Genomic DNA, 10,132 nt, shown 5'->3' on the forward strand with positions numbered 1-10,132 from the left:
CTCCTCAAACCACATGCCTTGGAAAAATTGATATATTCTACTATTTTTTTAAGTGTGGAAATTGATTTTGGTCACATTTGGCTCCTCAGACCACAGTGATCTGGATAAACTGAAGTTCATGAGCATCATTTAAAGCATTTGTAATCATATTAAATATATATCTGTTTCCTGGTCAGTATCTTATTACTTCCTCAAAATCCTTAGGCTTATGAGGAATGATGTGGATGATAGCTCTGTTATGATGTATGGATTATTGAGTTAAAGTGTGTTTTACTAATATTATGGACTTAGTAATGTTTGTCTTAGTATTATTGTTTATGTAAATTTTGAAGTGGGGCATGTCTCATTATCCTACTAAATGAGTACTAAGAAAAACAAAAATTACATAAGGAAAGGATACAAGCATAATTACCATGAATAAAGAACTTGGAACTCTCATTAATTTAAGTCTTGGGAAGAGGCAATTTGCTTGCAAAAGATCCACTTACATATAGTGGCAAAATGCCATCACCAAAAGAAAAAAAAATGTAAAGAAAAATTTACAAAAGAAAAGAAAGATGGCTGCTGAAGAAATAAAACCCTATAAGCTAAACTTTGGCTGTAGGAGCAGGGTCTTCTTTGGCTGGAGGAGGAGGGTCTTCTTTTTTGCTTGTCTGAGAGGCATTAGTATCTTTGATTGTGGGATCAACCTCTTTGGATTTGGCCTCCAACTCCTTCACGTTGGCCACAACATCCTTGGCCTTGGCAGCATCCTTGGCCTCTAAGGGGGGCTTGACCACCTTGCCCTCTAAGGGGGGCTTGACCACCTTGCCCTTGCCTTTATCCTTTCCCACCTTGCCCCTTTGGCCTTGTTCACCAGTTTGGATGGATTCTTTGGAAGCTTCAGGGGGCGGAGGAAGACCCTGCGCAGCCAAGGGCTACTCAGAAGATTCTAGGGCAGTGGCAGGAGAAGGTGTAAGGGCAACTAGAATTTCACGAATGTCAAGATGGTAGTGTACATTCCTTGGTTGCCTCCACTCTGAGGAAGCAGGGACTCCTGCAAGGTTGAGGGCTTTTTCCCATATTTCCTTGCAGTAACTCCTACATACCTTGGCCAGCTCCTCAGCCAATCGGATCTCGGTTTCTTCTACTCCGCGGTTGTAGGATGCTTGTTTTGCGGCCTCCACAGCTTCCTCGGCCGCCCGATCGGAGACTTTGGCCTTCTCCAAATCAGCCTTAAGCTTTAGAACCAACTGTTTCTGCGTGGCTAGATCTATTTCCTTCAGATGAAGTTGCTTACGCTAGTCTTCATCCTAGTCCTAGGCGCCCTTTAAACCAGACTCTGCGCTATTACGCGCCCTCTCCTCAGCGATCAATTTGTTGGCCAGCTCCTAGTTCTCCTATTTCACAGCTCCCAGGGCTTTAGTGGTTTGGGCGTGGAGTTGGATCTCAGCCTGGGTCTTCTTCCTAGCATCTTTGACCCACTCCTCGGCCAAAAAACTGCTTGGATAGCCTACGTAAATATGACAGAGAAACCAATAAAGGAGAAAAAGAGAGCGGGTAAGAGAGTAAAGGATTAAAAGAACGCCTTACAATTTATTTAACAAAGGTGATAACAAAACTTACCATGGCGAGATCTCTCTTCAGCGACATGAAGAGGTCTTGCTGCCTTATGTTCTTCAGAGCATTAATGTCTCTTAGCAAGAGGATGGGTTGCTCCAAAACTTCAGCGATGTAGGCAAAGTGCCTTCATTGGAATTCTCTAATAGAAGAATTCCATGGGATGTCGATGCCATCCAACTCCAGTCGAGGAGCCCAAACACGTTGCTGGCGCATCTCGGTTACAGTTGGATCCTCCCTATTATCCGCAAGGGAGACCCGTTTATCTTTAGCCATTTTTTGCTGTTTGGCCCCATTCGAAGGGACCACTTCTCCTTCCTTCATTTCCTGCTCCTTCCTTTTCTTCTTCAGATTATCCATAGGAAGCAGGCCAGTTGTGGTTGTAGGAGAAGGAGGGTGAGTGGAAATTGGGATTTAGGGGCCTCTTTGGATGACGACCCTTTGTGCCTAGTAGCCATTATATCCTTCAAACCCTTCCTTGGATTCAGAGCCATTGATTCTTCCTCGGCTTTGCTATCTACCTCGACGATTATCAACAAAGGGAAATGGGCTACTAATCTATCGAGCTCACTCTCAGAATCTGAAAGGTCGATTGGATTGATTTGCTCCTCTTCTTCTTTCTCAAGTTGGAATCGGTCTATTTCCTCCTCGAGAGACAAGCGTGAGGAGGTAGATTCCTCCCTAGAAGCTGCTACTTCGGGATGTGCAGGAGGGGGAAGTGTTGCTACAGGGCGTGCAAAAAGAAGGGAAGGAGACTCATCCGGCAGGTCTGCTCAGGCAAGAAATCCAGCTTTGGAGACGTCTATTCTTCGGCGCCTAGGGTCGTCGACTGTGATTACGTTACCCACGTCTTGGAAAATGACCGATATTGGCTCAAAGCCCAAGATGAGATGGATCGCCCTCAGCTGCCCATCTTCACTCACGAACACCTCGGACCTTAAGACTCTGTTGAGGTCTTTGATGTTGGTAAGGCTTAAGTAAGGCACTACGTGTTGTTTGTCTGTAAAAACATCCGAGGAGCAACTCATGGTCAGACCAATAAAGTCCGTCATCAAAAGGAAATGTATGTAAAAAAAAAAAATGAACGATAAAACTAAGAGAACTAAATCCCGTGCCAAGAGACCTAATCCTATGGAATCACACCTGGTGTTTCCTCCCAAATTGGGCAGTGAAGACCGTCGTGCCACTCCCCAGAGGCGATTAGGTAGTCGTCTTTCATGCCCTTGTTGGACTTGGGAAGACACGATATGAGCCTAACAATGCTGGACCTAGACTTGAGGTAATACCCCGAGTCAGCGAGTGAGTGATACTCATACATATGGATAATGTCGTGCCATATGAGTCTCAAACCCATCTGTTCATTGAAAGCGTCGACGCTACCTAAAATTCTAAATACATTGGGCGCACATTGGTGAAGGCACAACCTATGGCCATACAGGTAATCTCGAGTTACGTTCCCCATGGGAAGCATCATTCCCCCTTCTATGAAGACGATCATAGGAATAATGACCTCCCATTTTTGCCTATTGGTGAGTATATGATCTGAGGCACAATACCTCAAACCAACTCCCTGGGGAATGTGGTATTTGGCTCTAAAGCCCTCCATACCAGCGGAAGTGTCTACTAGGTCTTTGAATCTACCCATTTGAACAAAATTAAAACGAAGATTTTGAAAAAATGGTAAGATTAGGAGGCTAAGAAGAGTGGCCGAGGAGAAAAGAACCTAGAAGCGTGAAAACTTATGAGAAAAAGAACAGATGACTCTTCAGGAACTTCTTGAGAGTTAGGAAAGTGAAGGATTTTTAAGGGCTAACCAGTTTATGAAGTAAAGGAAAAATTGTGATCTTCTAGGCATTTTATATGAGAAGCGGGATTAAGTGGGAGTTATCTCGCTCAAAATTCAAGGAGAAATTCTGACCGTAGGATCTGCATTGCACCATTGAATGCAGAGGACAGGGAGTCGCCTGGAGCATTTAATGAGGCATCACGGGCCTCGAAGCGTTAGAAACAGTTACTAGAGTGGGAAATGACATTCTCCCATGTAGAGGTTGAAGAAGTGTGTAGAAGTCGTTGCGCTAGATCAAAACCCCAATTTTCTCCTCGGATTAGAGAGAAAAATGGAGTTTTGAGGGGCTATTATGGGGATAAAAGGCCCAAGGTGCATTTTTGGGCCATGGGCTTTGTCCGAGGTTGTTTACTTGTTTGAGGACGGATTGATGGCGATAAAGATGTCATACTTAGATACCCACAAGCAAATTGTGGCAGAAGAAGCTAAAAGAAGTAATCCAAGGAGGGGTATCTCCTTGGCTAAGTGAAGTAAGAATCAGATGGTGGGTTTGTTGTCCAAAATGATCTTCTAGGAGGAGTTGTGGATGAGGATATGTTTCACGAGGGTACGAAGAGCAGAAACAGTTGGAAAATATCTAAGAGAAAGCTGCTACCACCATATTGAATGCTCTGTACCTAAGTCTCTAGCCGCATTAATGAGGAAGTGATATCTGAACAGCGATTTTCAGCCTTACAACTATTACCTAAAGATTTCTGGAAGATGCTGATGGGACAAGTATCAACGTTAGCAGACTAGACTTACACATGGAGAGCAAGAAGGAGGAGATATAAGAGGGGAGAATGTCCTGGAGAGAGGGGGATCAAGGAAAAGGAAGAAAAAAAAACACTGTAGACTGAATATCTGTAATCAATCTTTAAGAAATAAGAAATATAAGAATCTACTCATCGGCTTGAGTCCGAGGATAACTTTCATCATACAAACTAATCCATCCTTATCATTTTGTAATTTTGGGTCATTGTTGTTGTCATGGAAGCTCATTAGAAACAAGATTTCTAACCCACTCTCTACAAATTTATTGTATTGGGCTCTTTGAGCCGAAACCCTTCCTCTTATTGGGCTTAGGTGCAAATTGCGACCTTACACTTGCAATTTAAACAATTTATTGATGACATAGCTATTGATCTTTAATTTTCTAAAAATTTTGAAGGCAAGAAGGATATAAAAATAAAATATAATCTAATGGTAGATTTATCAAAATTCACCTCCATTAAAAAGATATTGAGTAAGGTTGTAAGCTTAGTCTACAACTAATTTTGTAGTTAAATTTTCTCCCTATTGAAACCCAATCAAATCAAGGTTTGAGGTAGTTATGAGAGCATAAAGGCCTAGTGATTTCGTGTTTTGGAGGGCCTAGGGGAGTGTGTTCAAAAAAGCTCTAGTGATTTAAGGATGATTAATAACATATAGCTTAGCATTACTCGTCAGAATTTCGTGGACATCTTTTTAAAGATTTTTTGTTTTTTTGGATAAAAATTTCGTGGACTTCTGATGACCTAGCATGAAGCAAGGTTATATTTGGTCAACGCCCCAAGTACTTGACATCACATAGGACGGTGAGACATCCTTTTTACTCTTTACCGAAGCCTAGTCAAATGTTAAATGTATATAAGGTGATTGAACATCTCGTAATCCAATAGTCTGACCAACTTGTACCATTTTGGTACTAATACCAGAAGGCTTGAGAAGGGCTAGGAAAGTATCAAAACTTAATGCCCAATGGATCAAATTTAAGAAGTGCAAACACTTCATTTAGGGTATTGTACCCATATTATACTAGTGTCATACATGTCATTTCATTTTATAATTTTTCAGAAATTACTCGTGTTGTACCTGTATCCATACTTGTACCCGTATTCGTGTCCATGATTCTTAGGATCAAACCATCATATGACCACCTATTCACACTCTTCTTCATCACTCTTTGCCTTTTTTTTTTTTTTTTTAAAAAAAACACAAACAAAAAACAAGAAGATATAAGGGACTCCAATCTAAAATAAAACCAATCATCCATCAAGCAAATCCCTAATGGTTCCATACCTCTCATAACCTCCAAACAAGTTAAAAAATATCCTTTCAAAGAAAGCCATACACCACACTTACAAGTAAAGGTGTTCATGGATCGGTTTGAGTTGGGTTTGTGCTTAACCCATACTCGACCTGACTAGATCAGGCGGAAGAAAATTCAACCCGTTGTTGACCAATAAGGTGCAGCTACTCAGACAAATCTGGCTTTTCATGGGTGGCAATTGGATCAGTCAACACCAACTAATGATGAGGAAATTCCAAAAAAATGTTCAAAACAACAAAGATCCAGTGAAGTTCTCATTAGATTTGGTGGAGATCTTGTTGGATTTGGTAGATCTATGTCAAATTTAGTTTCCCGCCACTTGATCCACCATTGTCGGATTTTGAAGGTGGAGAACCATTGTCAACTGTCGCAGCCATAGGATCGATTGATTTTCAATTTAGGTCCAATTGTATCCCTTGGGTAGGTTAGGTTCAACGGGTTTGTGGACAGCCCTACTTACAAGGCAAACCCACTGAGATAATAGTAGAGAATGAATCCCTTATTAGTGGAAGTACTGTTGGAAATACACAAAGAGATAGGGAGACTATGCACAATGGAAAGCCCATTGAAATCACTTAGAGTCCATTAGGTTGGAGGGGTGGAAGGATAGAAAATGGGGAAGAGATGGAAAAGTGGGAGGGTAAAAAAAATTTTAGTTTCCCTCATTTGTGTTTGGTTGGAGAGTGGTGTGGTAGGCCTTTTTTGTAATATTGGGTTGGACTGCTTCCTGCCGTGCTAGGCCCAAAGTGTTCTGGATCAGGGAGTTGGGATCGGTCCAATTGCAACCCACCTTAGTCCAGCTTATGCACAAACTATGCCCTGTTTGCTAAGATTTTTGATCACATGCCCATGGCAGGCAGAGCTGCTATGGTAATATTGGGCTGAACTGCCTTCTGCAGTGCTAGGCCCAAAGTGTTCTAGATCAGGGAGTTAGGATCGGTCCAATTGCAACCCACCTTGGTCTGACTTGTGCACAAACTATGCCCTGCTTGCCAAGATTTTTGATCACATGCCCATGGCAGGCAAAGCTGCTATGGTAATTACGGTAGACAGATATAACAAAGAGAATAAAAAAGATACGTTCGCTATTTAGACAAAAGTAAATAATGAGTCATTACAAGGAATGCACGTTTTATGAAATAGCAACAAAAGATAAATACGGAAGAGATAGGAACAAGCTTATTGAATCAAAGAGAAATGTCAGTTTGCCATGTCAAGTTGTGTTACGTGGTCTAAGTCAAGAGGGAAGCCATTTCCTCAATGCGAATAATCTCTCCGGGAAGAAATTAATTGCTTTGAGGGAACAGGCCTAAATGACTTGTGCCCAGAGAAATCCTTTGCCTTTAGTAGAGAGCATGGGCTTTAGAGGGAGAGAAGGAATCAACCTATCTGGTGCATGCCTGTCATTCTATTTTCTCCTTTTTGTTTTTCCTGTTCTCTCTAATTCTTTCTTTCTTTTCTCTTCGTTTTCTATCTCAGTGTTTACTTAGTTATTGTGATTCTCTCCCTAGAGGTTACTATTTATGTCCCCCTCTCTGTGCATGGTAAGTGTTCTTTATATAATGCCTATCGCAGCTGGCTTTTACCATTTTAGCATTTAATGGTATGGGTGTCCTTGCCGACTATTACTGATTGGTCAGTTACCCAGCCAGCACCACTTACCTGTGCTGGCCGCACCACTCCACATCACTAAATGAAGAGAACTATTTTGTTTGTTTGCTTGTCGTGGCCTTCTGACCTGCCATGGCATGAGTGCTCTCTCTCTTCATCCCTCATGGCATGCATCTAGTGGTTCCAACTCATCATTGCTTCTTTTGGGCGGTATGTCATCCCAACAGGACACTTCCCCCAAAAGAGCCTGAGCAGGAACCACAAAAATAGGTTTTCCCCTCTCCCCACCGCCAGACCATGCCCTCTTACCTCTATCCCATGATCCACCACTTCTTGTATTGGCTGGGTATAGGCTGGTGGTGTCTAGGTCTTGAGCGTGCCTCACTTCCATGCTCGTCAAAATCTACCTGCTGCTCATGTGTTTGCCACGGTCTGGAGGTCCGCATGCCCATTCTGTCGTTCGTCCTTGACTTCTTATAGCATGGGTTGCTTCCTGATTCCTCATTCTTTATGGCTTGCTCCCTTAGGTGTTGGGCTTTGCCTGATTGTGGGTTTTCCCTCCTTCGGACCATTCTTCTTGCTTTATTCCTATGGTCTTGCTATTACTTCCTACTACATCATTTTGCTATTTCTGTCGTGATGTTATTTGACCCAGAACTGCTGGGCCTCTTTGGGCTTGCTGCTTTTTTTTTATGACCCAATAAGCTCATTGAGCCTTTTACTACATTGCTTGCGGGCTACCATGTCCCATTTACTTCCTTTTGGGCATCCTTGGCCCATTCACTTTCTTGGGGCATCCTTGACCCTTTTTAATTTTGTGTTTCCCATGGGCTTTTACTAATTCCTTGGACTTCCCTGGCCCAATTACTTTATCCTTCATCCTTGGGGCTTATGGACTCTCCATTGCCCCTTACTTTCTCTACTTGCATTACTTCGGGCCTACTATGGCTGCTGTGGCCCATTCTCACTTTTCTACATCACATACTGCCCATGGGTTTGCTACTTCTCTCTTTCCGGACCTTTTTAGGCTCGTTTGCTTCCTTAAGGTCCATTTGTTTGCTTTATGAACTTATGATCCATTATTCATGCCGCTTGGGCTTAATGGCTTGTCTATCCAATTTCTAACTCTCTTCTGACCAAGTTGTTGGGCTTCTTCTTCCTGCTGGGTTTCCCAAAAAACGAGCATCTACAAGTGGAAAAGTGGAGGGATGGAAAAAATGAGTTTTTATAAATTTACTCATACACCCTTATTAAAAAATGATGCCTAATTAAAACAAAAAAGAGAAAACAACCATAAATAAATAAATAAAAGGCAATCACCCAAATTTATTTAAAAAGATAATTAAGCCCAAAATAAAGCAAAAAAAAAAAATTCACATCTAGTTAAACAAAGAAAAGAAAAAGAAAATAAGTAGAGCAAAACCTGTATCCCAAGAAAGTAAATAAAATAATAAAAAAGAAAAGAAAAAATAACCAACAAGTCCACGCCTAAGAAAGAAAAAAAAAAAAAAAAAAAAAAAAGGTGAAAAAACAACCAGCATGTCCATGCAAGAGGAGGAGGGGAGTAGTTTAGTCATTCACTGCAACTATTTATCTCTCTTCTATTTTCTTCCCAAATTGGGGAGATAGAATTTTGGTGAGTTATGAAAAAAAACACCTAGATTCCACCAATTTTTCATCATTCTTTTCTCTCCAATCAAATACTAATAAAATTAGTTTTCTCTCCATTTTTCTCCTCTATTTTCTATCTTCCCTATTTCACCCAAACCAAACGGACCCTTAAACTTGCTTATTTCAGTGATGGGTAATCCAATGGAAAATAGGAAAAGACAAGGATGCACGGATGACCTTTAGAAACTTGACAATATCCTCCAAAAAAAAAAAATGAAAGATGCAAATTAAGCTGAATTAAAGGTGATACGATAGGCCAAAATGGGATTGGCCTCGATGAATTGAGTATAGCACCAGTGAAAATGGACAATTTAAAAGCAGAAGTTCAAGATCCTCCTAGAACCTATGAAGCGAGGAGGATGAACAAGTGTCTTAAGTAAGTGGCCATCATGGGCCATAAGAATTTGAAAAACTAGTGGAAAATTTTAAAGATTGCTTTGTCTAGGATTATATATCTAACAAGCACCACAAAGCTGAGGGCTAGGGAGTCTCACAGGCAGGCCAAGACGCACGAGTTGCCCGTGCTAGAGTTGAGTGGGAAACCAAGCATCTTAGGACTTCCTCATGAGCAACATGATTTCTAGCGTGAATAGGTCGAATCGTTACTATGGTAAACCACTCAATCCAGTTCCAGTTTGTTCTGACTTTATGCCAAGCCCTTCATGTCAACAGTTGTCGAGGTTACATAGGGAACTTCCCATTTATCAACGTTGCACTTGCACCCGTCAACTAGGTTCCAGCGATTCCATTTCCAGTGTACAGAGCAACACTTGACCATGCCTGGGCTACCTCGCCTCAGTACCTATGCCAAGGATTCATACCTACCATTTTGCTGTCCAGGTACTAGGAGATGATCCTCGCCACACTGATCAACAGAGCTACCATTTACGTTCTTTTTTTTCATTTTCATGTGCCTTAGGAGGATTTACATTGTTACTCAGGCATGGAAGATTTTTTATATTCATTCCTGGAACCCGGGACATGTATTACTCTTTGCTGGACATGCATTCTTTCCGATTGTTTAGCATTTGAACATTGTTTATCTAGGGTAATGTTTAGACATATTTTGATTGAATGGGTGTATTTGTACCCAAGTATGATTGGTTTGTGATATTGTAACAATAATAATGATGTTCAATGTCCTGGATCGCCTAAAATATCTCCTTTTCCAAGTCTCCCTGATATGTCTCCGAAGAAAGTATTAGCTACACACAATGTGTACGTCTCTCCATTGCGATCATCCAAGGTACTTGTATATTTCTTTAGGAGTTGTTAGTAGGATATTTGCTCCTTTTCCTTCTTGATCAAATTTGTCGACCTCACATATTGATGAG

This window comes from Castanea sativa, chromosome 1, assembly GCF_040712315.1.
Source record: "Castanea sativa cultivar Marrone di Chiusa Pesio chromosome 1, ASM4071231v1".
NCBI classification, from domain to species: domain Eukaryota; kingdom Viridiplantae; phylum Streptophyta; class Magnoliopsida; order Fagales; family Fagaceae; genus Castanea; species Castanea sativa.